Source organism: Petaurus breviceps, unplaced genomic scaffold (genome assembly GCF_028583685.1).
Source record: "Petaurus breviceps papuanus isolate PSGF00001 unplaced genomic scaffold, PetGlider_PUasm1.0 90823, whole genome shotgun sequence".
NCBI classification, from domain to species: Eukaryota; Metazoa; Chordata; class Mammalia; order Diprotodontia; family Petauridae; genus Petaurus; species Petaurus breviceps.
In genome coordinates this window covers 22,579,931-22,605,213 of record NW_027187352.1, presented here as the reverse complement: position 1 = coordinate 22,605,213, position 25,283 = coordinate 22,579,931, and the positions used below count along the sequence as shown (strand labels likewise).

General features: G+C 36.3%; 1 protein-coding gene and 2 pseudogenes across 1 annotated transcript in view; 2 read left to right on the top strand and 1 right to left on the bottom strand.

The window, feature by feature from the left end:
- The window catches only part of GRM5 (glutamate metabotropic receptor 5), a 663,694-nt gene that overhangs the window by 314,812 nt on the left and 323,599 nt on the right, over nucleotides 1-25,283 (top strand). The gene's annotated exons all lie outside the window — the stretch shown is intronic.
- LOC138148419 (U6atac minor spliceosomal RNA) lies at nucleotides 5,982-6,091 on the bottom strand (annotated as a pseudogene).
- Nucleotides 21,173-25,283, top strand: part of LOC138148205 (splicing factor, proline- and glutamine-rich-like) — a 47,334-nt pseudogene continuing 43,223 nt past the window's right edge.

Below are 25,283 nucleotides of genomic sequence, written 5' to 3'. Positions count from 1 at the left end.
ATTCTAGGCATGGGAAGGAAACTGAAGAAAAATGAAGAGATGGAAAGTGAAATAGTGTGTTCAGAGAAGAGGAACAAGGTGGCTTTGGTTGGAAGGTAGAGGGTGTAGGAAAAAAATCCAGAGAAACTAATTAGAGCTAAATTGTAAAGATTTTAAATACTATATGGGGCATTTGTATCTTATCTTAGTGTCAATTTTGTTGTTGTCACTTCCTCTTTTTAGTTATGGCACCTAGCTGCCTTTAGTGTCAATAGAGAGTCACTAAACTTTGTTCTGAAGTCAATCTCATACTTTAGGAATAACAATTTAATAGCTGTATGGAGAATAGATTGCAAGGGATAGAGACTAGAGGTGGGGAGATCAAAATAGAAGGCATTGTAGCAGTCCAGATGAGATCATAAGGTGCTGATGGGAGTGATGACCCTATGACATGAGAAAGGATATACAGATTTAAGATAAATCTGCACAGAATTGATCATTAAAAACATAGGAACAAATGAGATCACCAAAAAAGAAAATGTCATGTCAGGAGAGGGTCAAAGGCAGACTGCACATATGGTTATTGAGTAGGACATAGATTATGATCCCTTAAAGAAAATTTAGTCACAGAGGCTGGAGAATAATGAGGAGAGAAGACTTTCCTGAAAATGAAGGGAAGAGAGAGTATCCAGGAGGGATTTAAAGAGTCAAATACTTAGAGTGGTTAAGAAGTATGAGTATTAAGAAAATGACATTGAATTCAACAATCAAGGTATCATCAATGACCATGCTGAGGTCACTTTCAGTCAAGTGGTAAGGCTGGAAGCCATATGGCCAAGGGTTGAGAAGTTAGTGGATGGGGAGGAAACAGAAGTAAAGGGCAGAAGCCTTCTTCTAGGAGTTTGACTGTGAAAAGAAGGAAAAGTAGATGATAACCTCAGAGGTCTTTCCTAGTAGCTGTATGGAGAATGGATTGGAGTGGGGAGAGGATGGAGAGACAGGGGGACCAAAATAACCAAAATAACAGATATTGTAGCAGTTCAGTCAAGAGTTTAAAAGGGGCTGATATAGAGTGATCTAAGGAGATGTCAAAGTCAAGTGAGCATTTTTAAGAATGGAAGAAATTTTGAAATGTGGAGGCTTTTAGGTAACAGGTAATGTACTAGTGGTCAACAAGAGATTGAGGATGGTGTAGGGGGAGAAAAATGTGAGAAATTGAAGGGGAGTGAAGGATATGAGATCTGGGGTACAAGTAGAGGGGTTATTGTTTCAAAGAAAAGGGATTCCTCTTCCCCAAGGACTGACAACAGACTCATCATATGGATATTATTTTTTTTTTAACTGGGACACCTGTAAGTAGATTTGTAGATGACTTGGGTGCATGTTCCATGGGGCATGAATGTATCAAGATGTACATTGATAGAGGGATGACTCAAATCATGAGATTATAAACATATCAAAGTTTTAGAATTATTCCCAATGCAAATAACATTTTCTATATGCTATAGGTAATAGAAAAATGTTTTATTTTTTCATCCTGCCCTCATAAAGTTTAGCACCTAGTGAGAGAATGTAAGTATTCAGTGTGAAGGCAGATACAATACTTCTTGTCCAGGTAAGGGTCACAGTGTTGAGATTTACAGGTTTGAGCAAATCAGGATCATGGCTAACACTTGTGAGTTCCTTACAGAGAAAGGAAATAAAGAGAGGTCATTTCACATGCCTTCAGGGCCAACTTTGGAAAAGGAAAGAATTCAAGTTACCACTATATTAAGGTGACCAGAGAATACTGAACCTTCTAAAGCATTTCTGGATTATTCCAAACCTTTTAATATGTGTATTACTATAGTAGACCTGGTTTGGGCTATTTAACATTACATGACATGGTTATATAAGTACAAATACCTCTTTCAATGAGCAGTGTGAGAGGCAAGTTTTAAGATAATATAGGATTCCCTAAACAGCAAGAGACATCTAATACCTGTAAATGAGTTGAGTACAGTTCATATTTTTTCTATATTTTTCCCTTTGGAGAAACATTAAATCTTGGATGCATAGAAGACGTTAACCATTATCTAAAGTAAACTGGTTGTTGGTTGCTCAGTTAACCAAATAACAAATATTCATTAAGTATCTCTAATAACAAAGACAAAAATTAAATAATCCCTGCTATGAAGAAGTTTATATTCTATTATTTTAGACATCATGAATGTGGAAAAGTATATGTTATTCACAATAATACAGAATAAATATAAAGAAGTTAAACTACAAGGTAATTAGGGGGAGAGGCCATTAATAGTTGGGGGACTAGGAAAGAATTCACATAGAAGTTGATTTTTAATGTGGGTATTGGAGAAACAGAAGGATTCTACTGTATTGAGGGAGAGGTGAGAGAGAGCACATTCCATGAATGAGGCAAAGCCCATCCAAAGTCGTGGACCTAAAGATGAAGTGTTGAGTGAGGAATTGAGAGGAGACCAATTTTGGTTGGATTATAGAGTGTGAGAAGAGAAGTATTGTATAATAAAACTGAAAGGATATGTTAGTGACAGATTGTGAGGGGCTTTAAAAAGTCAAATTGGGGAGTTTATATTTAATCCTAGAGGAAACAGGGAGTCCCTGTAGTTTATTAAATGGAAAGGAAGAATGGTTCAGAACTGCATTTAAGGAAAATTACTTCAGCAGTTGTGTGATGGAAAGGAATGGGAATAGATGAGACAAGGGGACTATTCAAACAATGAATCAAACAATTCAAAAGAATTTGTTAGGTGACTCCTATGTGACAGGCATTTTGCAGGGTACTGGGAATATAATTACAAAGAATGAGAAAATCTCTACTATCAAGGACTTCATCCAGGAAAGAGGTATTGAGGGCTTAAACTAAGATGGCTATGTGATTAGTGACAAAGGAAAGTAATTGAGACATTTTATGGAAGCAGAAGTGACTAAATATGACAGTTGATTGAATTTGGGAGTGAGAGAGTTTGGAGTTGAGGAATGCCAAGGGGTTATGAGTTTTAGAAACTGGAAAACTGGAAGACTGGTCATGGTCTCAACAGAAATAGAGAAGTTTGGAAGAGAGATGTATTGGAGGGAAGGGGAAAGATAGTGTGTTCTCTTTTGCATTTGATGAGTTTATGGTATAAGGAGGATAATGTAGTGAACAGAATCCTAGATGAATCTGTAGTTAGGAAGATTTGGGTTTGAATCTTACTTCAGATACTTAACTAGCTAGTAATCATAGGCAATTCACTGCACCTCAATTTCCTCATCTATAAAATGAGGGGCTATATTCAATGACCTCTAAGGTCACTTCCAGCTTAAAATCTTAGGATTCAATGTCAAATAGCCATTGGATTTTGCAGGACTGGAGCTTAGAAGATAGGCTTAGGTTGGATATATAAATCATGGATCATATTCTTTGACATGAAAGTTAAACCCTTGGAAACCAATAAGGTCACAAAGAGAATTTAGAGAGATTAAAGAAGAGGGCGTGGGACAGAATCTTTGAGTAAAATCACAGTTAGGGAATATGATACAGCTAATGTTGAATTTTGCTTTAAGATTATTTTGTGTAAGATGCATTCGAGTGAGGAAAGACTTGAAGACTAAGACTGGTTAGGTCATTTGAGTAGTCCAGACAAGAATTGATGAGGTGCCAAGATGGGCAGATGAACTAGAACCTGAACTCAAGTGAGGGCTATGGAGTAGTGAAAAGGATACAGATGCAAAAAATATCAAGGAGGTAGGTTTAAATGCTTCCTCAATGACTGCCAACATATCAGAAATCTTTTTGACTGGAGCTCCCCTCTGGAATGATTCTTTGAGAGTGAATAAAGACAAATACACTCAAGAAAGCAGCTAAAAAGGCCAATTTACCACCTCACTCCTCCTTTCCCACATAAACACATTTTGAATCCTCATGTTATCAAAGTCAAAGAATTTGGAAATGGAGTTTTAGCTAGGTCAATTCCTTATCAAACATAAACTTGGGTAAATTATTTTACTTCTCAGCTTCAATTTCTTCATCTGTAAATGGGGGGAGGGGTTAACTGTATATTAATAGTTGTGTTATCACAAAGGGGCAGGAAAATGTAAAACACTAGATAAAATGTAAATATTAATAAAACACTTCCTCCAACAATTTGCATCAATGCTAAGCCATTTCTTGGGTTTCTGTAGACATAATCTGTATGTATATATAGCAAATCAAGGCTTGGGTTTTGAGGGCTAGAGCTAGAAACAGATGAAAGAAGTAACTATAAACAGGTAGGAAGTGAAGAGGAGGACACTGGAAAGTGAGGACTGGGAAAGTTCACAGTGAATGGTAAAAATGGGATACTTACAAGACAAATGATTTAGGAAGACTGAGTTCAATGAAAATACTAATTCCCCAAAGGATATGAAAGTACCACCCTATGGGCTTCTAACGTCAGTTCTAGTAAGCAAATCATTTTACTTTTCTGAACCTTAATTTCTTCATACATAAAATGAGGACAATAAAAGCTAGAGGACCTACCTCAAAGGATTGCTGTGAGACCAAAATGAAATAATGTTTGTAAAGGAGATTTATACAATTTAAATACCTACATAAATGCCAGTTATTATGACGGATAGTGCATAAAACTTTGGTTCTGCTTCTAGAACATAGGAAGGCACTCTTCCCTCTCTCCCCTAAATGATGTCCCTGCTTAATGTGAGAGGTCCAAGAAGTTCATAGTGCTTGGGGTTCCCCAGTGCTTTTTCCTCAGTCACTATTCTATAGGAACTGAAACTGGAAATCAGTCCAAGATGTGAACATTATTTTATTCTCATAGTTATTGTTACTGCTTGATCTATACCAATATTTTCTGTGTGGGGAGTACTAACAAAACTAGACCTGTGCCATATATCCATGCATTCCACACAAGCACAAACACTATCATGACTTTAGAGGCAACAAGAAAACAATGGCACCCCATGCTCTTAACCACACACAAATCCCCACCTCAACCCTCTCCTTCCATGCTCAAGTAATTAATGCAATTTCCAGAGATTTCCTTCCTATATGCAGTAGGTTTCTGCTTTCTTCTTGTAGCCTATAAATATATCTTGCAAAATTACATTAATCATTCACCTTTTAGAGAGGACATATGAAGTAGATTGTTGAATTTGGAGAGAGGAAGACCTAGGTTTTTACCCTGTCTCAGATATACTGTGTGACCCTGAGTAAGTCACTTATCCTCCAGGGAGGATCAGGTCTCAGTTTCCTGAAAAAAAGGTGGAAAGTGAACTCATTGGTTTTTATGGTTCCTTCCATCATTGAGGTTTTGATCCTATCATACTTCCCAGCTGTCCTCATAACAGTGAGATGCAGGTGGGGAATCTTGCTTTGCAAATGATAGCACCTGCTTCTCTTCTCCTCAGCCGTATAGCATCCCAATCTCCTGACACATACTTATTGAGTCCTTTCACTTCCTATATCAAACAGTGTACTTGGCAGGGTTGTTTTTTTTTTCCTAGGGAAGCACAACTCAGCAGCAAATGCAAATAAAAACCAAGCATTTCCCTACAACAGCTGTACATGGAAGAGCTATGTTCTTTCCCATTTTCAATCTGTTCTCACTTTAGGGGAAAGCAGAGGGGGGAAGGGAACATAAAAAATATCAAGATTCATCGAGATGGCTATTGCACTGGCTTTCTTTTTTTAATTTTTTGTTTTATTTTGTTTTTAACTTAACAAGCATTTTATATTCTCTCTTTTTCCCCTCAATTAAAAAAAACTGAAAACTATTGTAACAAATATGTGTAGTCAAGCAAAACAAAATCCTTCACTCACCATGTCCATAAATATGTCTTATTCTGTGTCTTGACTCTTTCTCCTCTGTCAGGAGTTGAGTAATATAGAAAAAATATAGTTAGGTGTCATAATATGGTCAGTAATGCCTTAAATATGCGTGTACATGAATGAATGTATTTATACATAGGCATACTGTATGTATATGTGTATATATGTATATTGTATATGTTTGTGTGTGAGTATATATATATATATATATGTATAAACACACACGCATCACTTATTCCATCCTTATCAAGTGAAGAGCTAACCTTTCCTACTTTTATATAATGCCTACCATGGCTTTCTAATTTGTGCTGCTTAGCTGTGTATACTATGTGAGCTTTTCCTGAATTATAAAATATCACAGTGAGAGTTTTGGACTATCTGATCTTTAAGGTCCTTTCTAGCTATAGTGATCACTAAATCTATGTGCCTTTAAGTGAGATAACTTAGAGCCAAGACAGGAGGAAGGCCAGACAGGAGCCAGATACCATTCCACCAGTTGAATGGCCATGTTTCTTATACTTCTTTAGAAGATCATTACAAAAATGCACTTTTAAATAGTTTCCCTAACCTCACCTTCAGATTTATTGATAGAGTAGAAGTAACTACCATATATTTAACCCTTTTCAGTTCTTCTTCTCATCCCCTCAATTCTGGCTTAGCATTAGTATGGAAAGGAAAATGGTGTCCATTAACAGAATATTTAATCAATATTTGTGGAATTGGATTGAATTCAGCAGGATTTTCCTCTGCAAGCCAGTATGTGAGAATGCTATTATTGGTAGTTGGGAGCTTTTACTAAATATATATGTTGATTTTCTTGTGGAGAGTTATTCATTGCAGACAAGAAAATAGCCTACATGAATAAAAACATAGCATCTATAATGAAGGCAGTGATGAAATAATAGCTACTATTTATATAACACTTAAATGTTTGTGAAGCACTTCATATGACGTCTCATTTGATCTTTAGAACAACCCTATGAGTTAAGTACTTTAGTTGCCCTATTAACTGACTCCTAGAAGGGCTTAATGACTTGCTCAGGGTCACAGAAATTCATTACATTTTTCCATGCTAAGAGTAGCTGAGGTAGGGAAATGCTCACTACTTTGCTTTCTTTACACTTTACTTGGAGTTCGATATCTATTTCTGCGGACTACATTTTAGGATGGTCCTTGAACAGCTTGAGTATATCCAAAGAAGGGTTGCTGAAATAGTGAGAGGGTCCAAGACTTAAAGCTAGATGTGTCTAGCTACATATTATTATACATATATTAGTTGGAAGAAATGGTGATATTTGGCCTGGAGAAGGGAGGAGTTAGTGGGTACAGGATTGTTATAAATGTTACAAAGGCTGTGTGGAAGAGAAATTAGACTTTTCTACTTAGACATAAAAGATGGAACTAGAAACAATGAGTTTAAGTTACAGTGAAATAAAATTAATTTGATAAAAGGGAAAACGTTCAAGCAAATAAAGCTGGTCGAAAGAAAATGAACTGTCTCAAAAATAGTTAATTTCCCATCATTAGAAGTCTTCAAACAGATGATAGATGACCATTAATCGGGAGTGGGGGGAGGTGCTATAAGGACAAATACAGGTTGGAGTAAATGAACTCTGAGATCATTTCCAATCTAAGGTTTTATCAATCTATAATTCGGATTCTCTTTTATCCAAGTATAAGCCATAAGGGAGCAGAGTATATGGAAGATAGTCAAAAGGAGACACCTTTCCTTTCTGTGTCTGAGAGGACTCATAACTTAGTAGCTCTAACCTCATGGAGCAGAGGGCAAAGGAAAGCATTCAAAGCACCACATTGCTCCTCTCCTCAAAAAACTTCAGTCCCCCTTACAAATTCTCAGATTAAATTGAAACTGCAATCTGGCTCCACGTGGCTGTTGTACACGTGTTTCTCAATTCTCCTTTTCTTTTGCATTATATTTCAGCCATCCTGGCCTAACTAGTCATTCCTGAATTCAGTCTTCAGGTTCCTATATCCATTTTTTTTTTAAGCAATCGGGTTTAAGTAACTTGCTCAAGGTTACGCAGCCAGGTGTTTCTGTGTGGGTGCTAAGTGTCTGAGCCTGGATTCAATCCCCAGGTCATCCCAACACTGGAGCCAGTGCTGTTACTCGCTGTGCTACCTGGCTGCCCCATCCAATATCCATTCTTTTGATCAGCCTGTACTCCATGACTGGAACGTCCTCCCTCATTACCTTACACTCTTAGAATCCATAGCTTTCTTCAGGACTGAACTCAAGGGCCAATTCCTCTTGAAAACCTTTCTGGATCCCCCTAGTTCTCAGTATTATTCTTTTCCTCATGCTTATTATAATCCATTTATCTGTTTACACATACTATCCAGCAGGAGAATTTTGGCTCCATAAAGGCTAGGGCTTCTTCTTCATAATGACTAAAAGATAAAGAACCTGCCTTGAATCTAGGAAGACTTGCATTCAAGTTCCACATCTAATAAAATGATCTGTTTGACACTGAACAAGTCACAACTTCTCTATGCTCTAGGCAACTCTAACAACATAAATTTCAGAGAAAACATTGACCTTCATTAGTAGATCAAGTTTCCTCACCTGGGAGTTTGCTGTACTAGTATGAAATCACAGGTCCAGTTTCTATTCCTCTTGATTGACTGATTCATTTTGTTTATTTACCTATTCTGCTTTTCCTGTTCAGTCATGTCCAACTCTTTGTAACTTAATTTGGGGTTTTCTTGGTAAAGATACTCGAATGATTTTCCATTTCCTTCTTCAGCTCATTTTATAGGAAACTGAGCCAACCAGGGTTTAGGGGATTGCCCAGGGTCACACAGCTAGGAAGTGTCTGGGGCTGGATTTGAACTCAGGAAAATGTTCTTCCTGTATCCAAACTACTGCACCTTTCCTAACCCTATCCATTGTGCCTGTCCTAGCAACTATTCTAACCCTATCCACTGTACCACCTAACTGCACAATTATCTTTTCTAGCACCTGCCAAAAGGCCTTGCAGGTGTAAATGCTTAGAAAATTTGAGGTTAATAGAAAGATTTATGACTATGATATTCAATTGCCCCCATTTCATAGGTGAATTTGAAACTGAGATTAGTTTAAAAAAAGTTGCTTGGGGTCCCATAAAGCAGCACTCTCAGCTAAAGCATTTTTGGGCTATTAACAAGTAAATAATTCTTCACCCCTTTTCATTGTTTCAGATGTTTTAATGGGAATCAATCTCCGTTAATGAGGGAGCAGAGTGTGAGGTGTGGGAGAAGGAAGTGCAGGCTATAAGGAATGGTACTCAAGAATCAGTTACCAAATATCAAGTAGGGTCATTCAGCAAGAAAGCCATCATGAACACCTGGGGAAGGGATCGCAGGTGGGAAGTGTGGAGCAAGAAGCCACCTCAGACGTAATTAATAAGTCAAGATCCAGTAAATATGAGAATGAAATGGGCCTCCTTGTTGTGAGCTGCTTTGGATAGTCTGTCAACATAAGGATTTTCTGACCTTTCAAGCTATCTCAACCTGTATATCAAAGGCCCTCAAGTAAGTAGCTTAGTACTGAAAAATGAATTAAATACTGAAATGAAAGATCTTGAGGTATCAGATAAAAGAGACCCAGTGGGAGTGGGAGGTGGGGAGAAAAAACTGGAATTAAAAGTGCTAGCTGAAATCTAGACTCTGTCATTTACATCCTATGTAACCTTTTGTTTTTTCAAGCCCAAACTGGGTCTCAGTTTCATCTGTCAAATAAGTGAATTAGACTAGATAGTACCCGTGTCTTTTTTGATCTCTGAGAAGACAAGTGAAAGGAGCAAACATACCAATGAATCCTAAATTTCATTCAACAAATACTCATTAAGAACCTATTCTGGGATCAGAATATCTGAATTTGAGCACTGTACTCATTAATTCATTTCATTACCTTCATCAAATTATTTCATCTGTCTAAATTTTAGTTTCTCTATCAATAAAATAGGGACAATAATGCCTTTCTACGTGGAGGGGAGGGAAAGTATTTATTAAATGCTTTCTGTGTACTGGGCATTTTGCTAAGCACCTACAATTATCATCTCATTTGATACAAACAAAAACCTTGTGTAGTAGGTACTTTTATTATCCATATTTTACAGTTAAGGAAACTAAGTCAGATAGAGTAGTCATTTATAAATAGTCATAGATAAATGTAGTATTAGTCATAGATAAATGACTTTTCCTGGAGTAAAGCAGCTAGTAAGCAGCTGAGACAGATCTAAACTCAAATCTTCCTGACTCCTGATTAAATGCTCTATCAGCTTCGCCACCAGCTGCCTCTGGGGATATCAGAGGAATGCTCTGTGCCTCAAATAAAATCACACATTTAAACATATCAAAACACAAATATCAAGTGTTGTTGTTATTAATATTACTAAGAGGGATATCACATACTCAGTATATGATGATGTAGAAAAATATTACTGCATCAGTTCAAATACCACCCATCTGTTCACTAGAGGATCTCCCAAATGAAATATCTTTAAAATAAAAATATAAGTAGAATCAATCTGTATCAGGTTTTATACAAAGCAGATTTGGGGTCAGGGAATTTTGATTCAAATCCTCATCCTGCTGCTCACTACATTTATGGTCTTGGGAAAATAGTTTCCTTACTCTGGGACTCAGTTTCCTCTCCTATCAACTGATGGAAATAGAGTAGACCTCTAAAACTCTTTCCTGCTCCAATTCTACAGTCTTATTTTGTGCTGATATTGGAAACAAGATCCGTACATTGATACAATGATGATGGTGATGGTGATTTGTAATCCCTCAAGTGGGCATCTAGTTTCTGCTTGATTACCTCCAGTGACAAGGAATTTTCTACTTCATGATGTAGGACACACAAGTGCATACATATATGCATGTGCAAATCATAGAACTTTAAAGTGATATCTGTCATCATATGAATATAAAAGTAAAAATTCATACTCATGTTCCCTATAAGCTCAATATCTGATATTACTGTTATACATAATAAATCAACTACTGCTGCTACTATAGTTAGTAATTGAAAGGCCATCGGTACAAAGTGTCTTCCAAGGGAAGCAGATCACAAGAAAGATTTTTTAGAGTCAGGTGTCATCTTAAACCAAGGCTGTGTTAATGTGATTCCCAGTCACCTGCTGTCATACAACAAGGTTGCTGGCAGCCTCATGTGTCACTAAGTCCTAGACTCACCAGGGAATAGCGGTTTTGTTGGCAAGTAGGTTTCAACAGGTGTCATTAAGCAAAAGGCATGCAGCTTTTTGGGTGCCAGTTCTTTCTTAGTGGCACGACGTCATTCCCAAGAAAGATCTGAGCTCTGTGCTGGCTGCCCCTCCACACCCATGTTCATCTGGCACCCAGGAATCTTCTGAAAAGGAACCAAGCAACAGAGTGGGCACGATATTTGCCTAACAAATGGGCTTGATTAGAGGCAGCCAAGGGACCATCTGTGGATATGAAATGTGGCTAAGGATGGTTGGAATCCTGGACTAGAAAAGCCAACCTGCACAGAAATTTGGGGCAAAGAGTTATATTAAAACACTGACAGTGACAACAATTATATACTTATATGTATAAGTGTGGGTGTTTATATATACCACATATAGGTTATGCTACTGAAGTTCTAGCAGCCATAGGATTTGGAGCTGGAACTACATGTAGTCTAATACCCTCATTTTACATATGAAGAGACTGAAAGCAAAAGAAGTTGTGACTTATCCAAGGTCATGTAATCACATGACAAGAGACCAGGAGAAATATTTAAACCTAAAAACCAAGAGGTATATATAAGGAATGGTGTGTGTCTTTGTGTATGTACACATATACATATATACATAAATATATAATATAATAACATATAACATCATTCACATATATGCATGAATATATATACATTTATACATATATGTATATGCACACACACAGGGATAAGGATAAAAAATCTGATTATATCTGTAATTTCATTAATATTTTCAACTCCCCGATGAGGAAAATCTCTCTACCAATGTAGGTCATTACTTTCTTTACAATTTAAATACAGTCTTAAAGAGTTGCTTAGAGCAGTGAGAGATTAAGTAATTTGCCTAGGATCACAAAACATTGGAAGTGGAACTTGAACTTCCTAGACTCAAGTTGGATATGTACTATGCCAAGGTCTCAATATATATGACATATCACAAACACATATAATATTAAATGCACAGATTTTTTTTCACAAAAACCACATATAATTTCATCTTATCAACAAATAGACAGCATTCTCCAGTGATGAAGATTCATTAAGTTGATTACCTTATGAGGAAGCATTCATGTGAGCAAGTACAAACACACACTCACACGTGTACTTTTTCTCATATATATATGTGTGTGTGTGTATACATATATATATATGTGTATATACATACACAAATGCACATACATACACAAAAATCTTACAAAGAGATTTAAAATGACATCCGCCAGATGATGTAATGTTAATGGGATTTAAGATCTTCCCTAGCCATTACTAGGCCTCACATGGAACCAATTAAGGGAAACTTGCTTAGGGGAGGCTTGCTTGTAGGAAGGCTTTCATATCTTTTGCTAATTTCTAATTAGGTAATGAGTCAAGAGTGTTATGATGCCTTCTGACATCATATATATACTCTGAGTTTAGATTTTGCTTTTGAGGCTTGCTTATGAAAAAAATCTTGTGATTCCCTGGCCGAGATTCTGAGTGACCTTATGTTCAGAGTTCCCTGACAGCTTGGATGTAAACTTTATCTAGATCCAGGGATGTATGTAAAGCATATAGCAATATTGCTTTGACTTAGGCAGTCACAGCCTTGTCTATTGGTCTCTATTTCTCTATTTGTAATTTTCTCTGAAGTTCAGGGTTCTGACTTTTCCCTTGAACTAGTGAATGTAATTAAAAAAGATTGTTGACCCCTTATACAGCTATCTTTTCTTATAAAGCAGATCTAAGAACCTGTGCTAGCAGCCATGCTGGGTATGTTACTATGGTTGCTGCTACAGATGAATATATAAAGAAATATTCATAGTCATGTTCCATGTTGGTTTAATTCTCATGTTCATGCTGACACATTTATTAATATTAATGCACCCACATATTTATCGATGTATGACATTGGGCTATGAGGAAATTGTGCTGATTTTTCACTTGTGATTTATGAAGTTAGGTTCATAGACAGAGCGGTACCCTCAAGTTACTGCCATTGCTGCTTCTGCTCAAAATCAGGTCTAAGACACTTTCAAATCAAATGTAGCCCAGAGCAGAGAGACAGACATGTATCTCAAAGAATCTATTGCTTTAGAGCACTCCCCTGATTCCCTACCACATTTCTTTCTCATTAACTGTAAAATAAAGCTATGACTGTATTAGCCAGAAGATAAATTGTGTTTAGAGAAAAAAATATATATAACCATGGGGTAGATTCAAAACTATTTTGTTCGTTTCTTTGGCCATTATGGGTGATTGTCAGGCAAAGTAACAATTAACTCACAAGGAAAATGTTGTTATTTGTGGGATGAGCTTTGACCTGGGAAGGTTCTTCCCACTGTAGGCAACATGTTCACTTCTTTTTGTCTGTTTACAAAAAATAGCTGTAATGTAATCTAGTCAAGTGTTGTGAGTAAAGTACTTTTCAAACCCTAAAGTGACACAGAAATGTGAAGTACTGTTATGAAATGTGTCAGCTGATTGTTATGGGAATGGGAATCTGAAGATCTTCCCTGCCCCTTGACCCTTTGATAGGCTTATGTGACTCTGAGAACCTTCCTTGATTTGAAAATATACTCTGCCCCCAATAGGCTGAATGTGGTCACATGGAGCCTGTGGCCTGAGGCTTGTTTTTCAGGAACGCCCACACCTTGTTACTTTGTGATTGGGCTGTGAGTCAAGAGGATTGTGACTTTCTCTGACCTAGGAGAAGGCTACCTATACCCTGATGTGAGGTTTACTTTGGGGCTCACTTTGGAAAGAGTTATGTGATTTGGCCAGATGAGACTCTGGGCAGCTGTTGAACCCCCTGGCTTTGAAAACCCAGATGTTGGTGCTTCCCTCCCTGGTAACTAACTAGGTATGGATGTAATGGTCAGACAGCTAGAAGCCTATCTGCTGATCTGTTTCTCTGTGTGCTTATAACTTCTGCTTGTAACTTCTGTTTGTATTCTCTGAAGTTCAGGGTGTTGACTTTTTCCCCTGAACTAGGTAAATGATATATGTTTGATATGTAAGATTGTTAACGCATTTTGAGTTGCTTTCCTTTAGAAAAGCAGATCTAAGAACCTGTGCTAACAGCCATCCTGGGTATGCTAGGGTGCTTACTGCTACACTGATATGATGAGAAAGCAATAGACTAAATGTGAATTGACTCAAAACATAACTTTGAAATCATTTGGCATATAATACATAAGTTCCTAATATGAACAGGGTTTTTGTTTTTTTTTTTTTTGCTTTGGTTTGTGTGTGTGTGACCCTTTTCTATTCTCTTGAAAGTTCAAATACAACATAACCAATTTTAACTTCCAGCTAATGTATGTGCACTCATATTATAGGTATGTTCATATTCTGTCATACTATGAAAGCCACGAAGTTGATTATTCATCTACATTCAAATGAGATGCTTTGGACTAGATCAGTGATGTCAAACACAAATATAAATGAACCCTGCCCACTGTATATTGACTTAGATATTTAACATTGTCTATGGTTTATTGAATTTTATTTATTTTATTAAACATTTCCCAATTCTATTTTAATATAGTTCAGACTGTCCTTGAGGTGGGAGTTTGATACCTCAGGGTTAGATGATCTGTAAATGTTCCATCTAGTTCTGACAAATTATGATTCTATAGCATGGTTAGGAATAGTTTAACTGTTGATGTAAGTTCTGTTCATCCCTTATACTTCTATTAACCACTTACTATGTGCAGAACACTGAAGCAAGTACTGGGGAATGTTCAGAGATCAGATAAGACATGGTCCTTACTTTCACAGATCTTATAGTCAAGTACGAAAATAATGAGTATAGCAACACACAACACATATGCTTCTGTCTGTTTTTTTTATGAACACAGGCTTAACATATGTAGATATTTGTTATACTGAATTAACCAAATTAATGAGGGGAAAAGGATATTTGAATTTTTGGGCAAATACTGAGTAACAATATGGTCATATCTGTCCAGGATTTTATTGAGGGCAGTAATAAAGAATCTCTCTTACTCATATAGAACAGAATATCTTAATTATATGAATATATTGAAATGAGAAAACTTTAAATTTCTGTATATATTTTGTTAAGATTCTGATCAGGGATAACCAAAAATGTAATGCTCATCAATTTTACCATTGAAGATCACACTATATACTGAAAGTACATTTCAGTTTCCCCCTTTTTCACAGGATGGAAAACATGGTTCTCCTTTATGACACATGCATTCAATCTCATAGACATAAAGGAAATAAAAAAGGAAGCAAAAACAAACAATTAAATTTTGGTGGGTTTTTTTGTTGTTGTTTTAGAGTTCACCACTAATTTGCTGTTGTACCATAAAAGATCATTATAGGAAAGGTAGTGGGGAAGTTTACAATACTGTGATTTTCCAGATGTTTTAGTTTGATTATCCTTTAACTAATCTCAAATACTTGCAGGAATACCTGTATGCTTTATCTTGATTCAGAGTAACCATGCCTGAATACAATGACTATTTCATTCAACTATACGTGATAACTATCAAGTAAGTACAATGCACAAAATCCTAAAATGGACTCGACCCATCACATGTATAGCTCTTTAGAGGTACAAGGTCCTTCCCATCCACTATTTCTCATTTGATCTTCATCATATACCTGTGAGGTAGGCAGGATAGGTATTATTGCCCTCTATTAATGAATGAGAATCTGGTCAATTTGAAGAGTTAAAGGACTCGAACTTCTCTTCAAGACTTACATAAAGATAACTTGAGGGTATATTTTTCAATTATCTTGGAGCAGTAACACAACAGTGCAATATTATATTTAAGATAGAAGAATTAGGAGCCAAAAGTACCTCGACGGGCTGGAAAAAATGGCCAAATCAATTAAATAGCCTCTGAGATCCTTTCCAGGTCTAGATCTAAGATCTAACAGGGATAAAAATAAATTCCTGCTTCAATAAAGAAATATGAGAAGACATTCCCAAACTACCCCTTCTTGGAGATGGAAGGTTTACATGAATTAAAAATTTCATTTTTTCAAACTTTTTCAATGTATTAGTCAGTTGTACTTATTTTTATTACTCTCCCTGACCCCCCAAAAATGCTATTTTTCATATGTGATGGTTCTTTGGGAGGGGGAGGGGAAAGATCATAGATAGATAGATAGATAGATAGATAGATAGATAGATAGATAGATAGATAGATAGACAAATAGACAGACAGATAACCCTGCACTTTGATTCCAAAAATTATCTATATAAATACAGACTTGACTAGGAAATGGATAAATTATATTTTGTTCAAAAAGTTCAAAAGGTTTTGAAGGACTAAAGCTCATGATGCTCCATTATTCAATTTTCAATGTTCTCACTGGCTCTCTCTTATTTTTAAAACACTCTCCCTCCTCATCTTCTGCCTTTAGTTTCTCTGTCTTCCTTCAAGATTCAGCTAAAGTCCCATTTTCTACCAAAAACTTTCCCCAGTTTTTAATCTTAGTGCGCTATCTCTGAGATGATCCCCAATTTATCCTGTAGATATCTCATTTGTACAGCTGGTTTCATGTTGTTTCCTCCATTAGACTGAACTCCTTGAGAGCAGCAATTATCTTTTGACTTTCTTAGTATCCTCAGCGCTTATATAGTGCCTGGATCCTAGTAGATATTTAGTAAACAAATATCAGTCAGTTAAGAGGCTGACACTGATTTGAATTTACCACAACCTTAATACTTAACAGAAATCATGATTTTTCAATTCTGGTGCTCCCCTCACCAACAAAGATCACAAACTATCTAGGGCAAAAGATGATCTTTGAGAGTTTCTGTGTTTAAAAAAAAAGTCATCACCATAAGTTTAACCTAATGGCAAGATTCTCTGATCTTCCAGAAGCTAATAATGGACAGTTTAGAGAGCTCTTTACCATACTCAAGACTTACCAGAGCAGAGAGATTCACATAATTACCAAATTTCAGAGTTGAGAGGGACCTCAGCACCTATGTAGTTCAACCTATGCTTGCACAAGAATCCCCTATAAAATCTCCTGACAAGTGTTCAGTGAGAGCCTCTTCATGAACAGCTAAAGGAAGGGAAAACCCAATATTCCCTTCTAATTTTGTGGCAATTCTAATTATTAACATGTCTCTGTTAATTCCTGGCATTAAGCTTAACTCTGCCTCTGTAACTATTAGTCATTTCTCTTTAGTTTTTGCCTCTTAGATCAGAGAGAACAAGTATAATCACTCTTCCATGTAAAGAACTTTTCAAATACATGAATATCACTATCATTTTCTTCTCCTTCTTCTCTTCCTCCTAAATAAATAAATGTTTGTCTTGTCCAAGCTAAACTTCTCCAGTTCCTTCAACTGATTGTCATATGGATCAGTATTCAATAACTTCAATCATCCTCATTGTTCTCCTCTAGATAACTCTGAAGGTTATCCTTCAAAAATGATTATGCTCAAAACAGTACACCATAATCCGGATTTGGTGCCAACACACTCTGCTGCTTATTACTAGAAGGTAGATTTGTCATCTTCATGAGTTCAGATCTGGCCTCAGATACTTGTTATGTGTCCCTGGACAAGTCACTTAATCCTATTTGCCTCAGTTTCCTCATCTATAAAATAAACTGGAGAAGGTAATGACAAACCACTCAGTATCTTTGTCAAGAAAACTCCAAATGGGTCATGAAGAGTTGGACATAACTGAACAAGATTTCTCCCTAATCCAGTCCAAAATCACATTAGCAATTTTTGTTGCTCTACCTCATTGATGGATAGCATGAATTTGCAGTGGATTAAGTCAGCATAGCTTTATATTCTAGACACTTCATGAATAGGAAGTGAGAAGGAAGATTACCACAATGATCTGTGATTGGAGATTAAATCCAAATTATTTTCTTTCTATGGCACTAATATTTGAGGGTAATGAATCACTGAAATATATGAGGATAAGGCCAAGATTGTGCACATCTCTGGTCTCTACATTATAGTATTCTTGGCAATGGCATTAAGGCAGAGGATATTTAAAGGGTTTGGATTCAATTGCTTGTTTGCGACAGTATTTGAGGTAGCTTATGTGTATGGATTAAACACAGATAAAAATAAGGCATGCAGGAAGCCTAGGTATATATGGCTCATTGAAAGCAAAACTTTAAAAGGCTTTTATCTAGAAATCCTCCCTTACTCTGCTAAATTATAACTATAGACCAAAAGAGAGCTATCTAGATAGAACTTTAGAAAGCATAGTAGAATACAGTAGCATGAAGTCACTGTTTTGAAGAAGTCTTCAGAGACAATCTTAGGGAAAACCTAGTTTAAGAAATTATAATCAGTCTCTTTTTTTGTACATAGTTTGTGTTTTTGACTATCAATGAAATAATATATTTGTCGTTCAAGCCACAATCTCCATAGCATCAAGTACTATTTCCACCAAAATGTGCTATCTCTAGAACTCATCTGAGTCTCAATTTTCCGTCTGGACTTAGGGTACCAAGTAACATACTAAGAAAATATTATCACAACATAAAGAATTGCTGTGAGCAAATTTCTTTTAGTACTTTTTAAAAGAGTTTTATTATTAAGTTACTTACCCAAGTACAGAGAACTAGGTAGTGAGGGAGGTAGGACTATCATTAGAATTAGAAGCAGCATGATGTAATGAAGAAAGAGTTAGCATGGACCCAATAAAACCATTGATCAAGTCTTATCTCTTCCATATACTGGCTGTCTAACCCTTGATAAGTCATTTAAACTTTTGTGGTTCTAGGCAAATCTCTAAGACTATACAATTAAGAGAAGGTGCAGACTTGTACTACTCAAAGGAGATTTGCAGTCAGGAATTCCATAGACCAGTGAAATAATAGATTCAGGCAGTCCCTATCCATATCACCATGAGGTAGCGGGTAAAACCACAAAAAAAAAACACAAAATTTCTAGCTGTTTAATTCCAGGCAAGTGATTCACCTACTCTCAGCCTTCTCTGTAAATATGAAAATAATAATAGTAACTACTGCACAAGTTTATTGTGAAGATAAAATGAGATATGAGATGTAAAACCTTAAAAAATAATTGATGGCTATTATTGTTAGAATGAAGAGTTCCTAATTCCTTCATTCTTTAATCTACTTAAAAAAATTCTCATTTTTGTCTCCCAGGAGCATTGACTGATAAGAGTACATAATTTAGAGTACATGCTATTCTATTCTATAGGCTGACATCCCTAGACCCCTATTGGCCCAGATTACCAGAAAGATAAGAAAATACTGAGTCTGGAAGATATTTTGAAGTTTCAACTGTAGGTAATATTGAGTATACTTGTGTAATAGTTATATAATGGGATTTGCTACACTCCCCACACTATCCCAGAACCATGAAGGACTTGCTTAATTATTTGAAAAGGTAACTTATAACTCTATCTAACCAATACAAATATTTAAGCTAAGGCTTATATTAATATCTTATTGGCATGGATTGCATGATTACAAACAGAAAATTGTTTGAAGTAAAAAATGTTTAATTTAGAGATGTTCTTGCCATGCTCAAGGGAAAAAAATAGTTCATATTTCTTTATTGCTTTAAAATATACAAAAATTTCCCCAAATTCAAAACCTTTCCAAATGGTTGTCACTGTGTGGGGAGGGCCTTTGAGACCCCCAGGATCACCTCTATGTTCTAATGAAGCTTTAGAGATGGGCTTTCTTGAGGGAAGAGAAACTCATCATATGAATAAGGAAAAATGACTCTGGTTTTAAGCAAATAACCCACTTTTTTCTCTTTTTATCCTTTATTCCTCTCTAAAATGAGGACAATAATTACACCATTTTAGGAGACCTGTGCTCTGCCACTAATGAGCTCTGTGATCTAGGACCAAGCATTTCACCTTGAGACCTCATTTTTTTAAATCTAAAGATGAGGGCTTTTTGAAACAGTGCTTTCTAAGCCTCCCTCCTTTTCTGAAATTCTATGATTCTTTGACTGGCAGATCTCCCTTGTCATACCTGGATCACACCTCCTCATCTCTAATTGTCAGAATTCTAATCTTCTTTCAAAAGTCAATTCAGTTGCTACTTTCTCCTCTTTGAAAACATTGAAGTTATTTAAACCTATACTTGTGTACATATATGTATCTAGTTACTTACAAGATGTATTCCTTGCCTCCCCTCCCCCAACACATATCCACTTAGAATGCAAAATCCTTGATACCAGGGATAATTTTTGCTTTTTTTTTTTTTGAGAAGAGAGCCCATGGGGGGAGGAGGCAGGGAAGAGTGACTATATTCTTACTGCTTGACAAGGAGCTAAGGGTTGAGCCTCAGTGAAAATTAACAAGCATTCCTTCCCACCTCCACTGCAAATGATAGGTGGAGGGGGAGCATTTGTATCAAATAAAGGATCAGTGCTTTATAGTTGCTTGAGACCTGGTAGATTTATCTAATCTTTAAAAGCCTGGTATTAGCACCAAAACAAGTAACTTCACCTCACTTATATTTAATAAATTATCTCTCCCTCCAAAAAGCATCATTACTTTTGAAATGTGTATATCTGTGACTACTGTATTACAATCCTAGAAAGTAATTTCTGCCAACTATGATTAGAATTGAGAAGTTAAGAATGCTGATTTTGGTTCTCCTTTAACGTTTTGCCTCGGGACAAAAGTAGACAGATAAAATCAGTCACCTCATAAATAAGTAAGTATTTGGGCTAATAAAGCCTTGATAGTTTATTTTTCTTCGAAGAATTGACTCCAAATTTAACCCATATTTCAAGATATTGCCTCTTCATCCATAGAATGAATACATAGAGTAGTACTTCATTAAGCTCCAAGGCTATATCCAGTCATCCTACTCTATATCTAGCCTCTAGACCCAAATGGCTCCAGAGGAGAAAGCGGGACTGGTGAGTTTGCACAGCCCTCCCTCATTTATATCCAATTCACTTACATGTCATGGCATAGCTTCCCTGACATCATGGTCCTCCTCAAGAATGAACGACAAACAACAGCCTCTGTGAGAAAGGACTGCTTTAGGCTGCCCAGCTTTTATGATACAGGCAAACTCTATAGTACTTAACTTAGGACTTTACAATAACAATGAAAATATAGAGTGCTATAAAGTTTGCAAATCTCCATGACTATAAGTTACAAGTGAGTGACCTATTTACATCAATGGAGGGAATTTCCAACACTGGGGTTCATTACATCTGTGAAATTACAGGTCCAAATGAAAATAATGATGGTCATAATAATGGTAATAATAACAACAACAATTTGCAAAGCTGACCCATCACATTTATGCTGTGATCTTAATTAATATGACATTCTGCTGGTTCAATGATTTTCTTTGTTTTAAGATTAGGAATGAGAGATTCCTGATCTTGGCATCAGAAAGACGGGTTGAGTGGAGTCATAGTTATGATACACGTTGGCTTTGTATCACTTAAGCACTCAATACTCCAGGCAGTATTCTAAGCCTGTAAATTAGAAGGAAGTTGGCTGTCTTCATTGATAGATGGAATTCTCTCACCGAGGAACTCCCAACAATAAATATTAATAAACAATAATCATAGCAATAATCATAAATGACTAACCTTTTGTAACACTTGGGGGTTTGCAAAGTGCTCTAGAGACATCATCTCATTTGAAATTGAAGGCCTATACATTGGCAAATAGCAGTATTAATTTGATTTTAAAAGCTGAGCATCTTAGGATCTGAATCCATACTTTATCAAACAAAATATTTTGTAACAGTTTTGTATTGAATTGTTGTTGCTGTTTATCCTTCATTCTTGGAAAGGACTGTAACATCAGGGAGGTGATGCCATGGTATGCAAGTGAATTGAATTTAAGTGAGAGATTGCCCCACAAAGTCACCAGCCTCAGTTTCTCTGGATCCAGTGGCAAGGGATGATTGGAGATGGCTCTATATTCAGTGGAAGACTTTGTTCTTTTTAAGCTAAGGTATTTAACTGGTCTCAGTTTGACTGAGGAAAGACCCATTCAGTGATTAAGGCTAGGTAAAAAATGAGACAGAATGATCTCTTTTACCTAGTTAAAAAAAATCAATCTTGAGAGGGAAGACCCTCAGGTTTTCCATCCAAAAGAGAAATTAATTGCTATTTACACTCACAACAGCAACAATTCCCATTTAACTCTATGTGGGAGGTTTAAAGTCAAAGTAAATAGAAGTTCAGCTTTGTAATCAGGAAGGCTTAGGTTCCAACATTGCCTTTATATGGGCAATTTGTCCAATCTCTCAGTGTCTCAGGAAAATCTCTAAAATTATAGAATTCATTTGGCTTTATGATTTGCATCAGTGGCTATATTCCCACAAAGAGACTTCTCTCCACCATGTCATAGGTCCAGTCAAAAATAAATTAACAAATCATTATGAGAATCCATTCTTTAGCATATGCAAAGATTCAAAGTTTTAATAAAGAGACATGCCAAGTTCTATGCATTAATTCCAAAAGTGGAATGGGCTACTATAATAAGTACTCTATTCTCTATAAATGAAAATCTTCAAATTGAATCTGAATAATATGTGAAATATTATTGAGCACATTCTTCTCAGATATGATGCAGTAGATGTCATTAGAGTACCCTCATAAATCTAATGGCTGAATCTAAAATACTATTATTTAGGATATATCATACCTTTTGAGGGCTGCCCTGGAAACCTAATCATAATTCACATCATTTCAAATGTATAAGTTTTTAAATTTGAGCTCTTAAATGTCTCTACTTTTGGAACACAATATATTGGCAAATTAGGGTAATTTCCAAGGAAATTATTATTAATTATTATTATTATTTATTTTATACCTCCATAGAACGTCCCCTTCCTACAAAATAAAATAAAGTAAAGCAATCATAAGTCTATGAAAATTAAGTAGAGTCAGGCTAGCTGTGTTTTATTCCTGTGTGGCAAGGGAAGAGTGAAGAACTAAAAGATAAGATGTTTCCAGATATAATCAAATAGATATTTCATGTGAAATAAAGTTTAACCTCTATCCTTTTAATGTGATTCTTTAAAAATCTGTCCTAAATATGCTCCCACTTCACTTGTTCCCTTTTGAATGATCCCTCTGAATCATTCCTTTAACCTATCTGGGGTCATGCTGTGGTTAGGAATGTGTGAGCCTTTTAAATAAAATAGCTTATCCCACCTTTTGTTTCTAGAGCAGCATGGAGATAAAAGCTAAGGTTGAATGTTCTGAACTCTAAGTTTTGTTTCTTATTCCTGACTTCTTGCCACTGATAAAATTAAACTCAAGGTATTATTTTGAGATCTGTGCATTGGCATCCACTATCAGAAATGTCCTGATGATAAGGGTGAGGTGTGCAGGTTGGAGAATTTCTTTTAAATGTTCAGGTATAGTCACTATGATATGACGGGATGTATGCTGGCTCTGGAGTCAAAGAATTTGGCTTCCTATTACATCTCTGCCATTTTTTATAAACTGTGATCTTGGGCAAGTCCCTAACTTTTACTGGGTTTCAGTTTTCTGATCTGTAAAATGAGGAGGATGGATTTTGTTGTTGTTCAGGCATTTCAGATATGTCTGATTCTTTGTGACCCCATTTTGGTTTTCTTGGAAAAGATACTGCAGAGATTTGCCATTTCACAGATAAGGAAACTGAGGCAAACAGAGTCAAATGAGTTTCCCAGGGGCACACAACTATTAAGTGTCTGAGTTCAGATCTGAACTCTGGTCCTCCTAACTCCAGACCTGGTATTCTATCCACTGTGACACCTAGATACCGTGGAGGTTGGAATTAATGTTCTCCCAGGACCTTTTTAGCTCTAACCATATTAGAATGCAATTTTGAGGCAATGCCAGCAAGTAGTGGGGATCAGAGATGGGGTTTGAGCCTAGGTCCTCTGACTATAATGAGAACACTTTTAATCTGTGAGCATGTTTTTGTCAAACTAGTAGAATGTCCTCCTTGAGGAGAGGAACTTTTTATTTTTATAAAAACGTATATCCTCAACACAGCATAGAAGCTTGTAAAGTGCATTCTTAATAAAATACTTGTTTATAGATTGAGGTTCTGTTCTGCTGAAGAACTTAAGGATCCTTTGAGGTATTGTATGTGTATCCGGGAAGATCCAGCCTCCTGAAATTTTGAAACATCATTCCAAAGCTGCAGGCTTATGATTTTTTTTAGCCATAACAACTCCAGAAGAATAGCTGCTGAGTCATGAATGTGGTGTTGGTTTCATCAAGGAAGGAGATACCCATAATAATGAAAGTCCAGATTGCTAAAGCAATTAAAACTTTAGACACAAAAAAGAGTCTACAATTAAGTTAATAGATTGACAAATCTTTAAAAACATGCTGCAAAAGTCTGTGAAACGTTCAAATTTGGACATATCTAAGATTGTAGTTTCTATCTTGGATAGTTTGGGGAACTATATATACAGAGGTCAGGTGTTTGATATGTTAATAATAGCTAACATTTAAATTGCATTTTAAGGTTTACACAATATTTTGTGTATGTTTTCTTATTTTATACTTCCCCAAATCCTGGGAGATAGGCACAATTATTACCCCCCATGTTCAAACTGAGTTTGAGAGATGTCAAGGGATTTTCCCAGTGTAACACCACTATTCAGTGTCTGAAGTGGGATTTTAACTCAGGTCTTCCACATATCAAGTCCAATATTCTATCTACAGCGATACCTAGCACACTATGTTGGGGGTGTACATGAGGAAAACTGCTTTATTATAGTTAATGCTATAGAAAGATTTTCCATATTTCAGAAGAACTTGAATTGATTTCCAGCTCAGAAAGGTACTAGATTTGGGGTTAGAAAAACAGTAGGTTGAAATCTCATTTTAGGCCCTTTCCTAGCTGTGTATCCCTAGGCAATCCCTGAACCTTTCTCACCCTCAATTTCTTTAGATTCTATAACACAAGTTTGATGGGGGGAACAAAAGAGATGATGTACATAGAATGCTTCATGTCTATCTAAATGTCATCTCCTAATTATAAATGCCTCAGAGGGTTGTTATGAGGGTGGGAATCATGTGAGATTTAAGGAGCTAGATAAATATAGGTGTAATAATGATAATGATGTTGGTGGTGGTGGTGGTGGTGACGACGATGACGACGACGACGATGATGACGATGACGACGATGATGACGATGACGATGGTGATGATGATGACGATGGTGATGATGATGACGATGATGATGATGATGATGATGATGGTGATGATGGTGATGATGATGACGACGACGACGATGATGACGATGACGACGATGATGACGA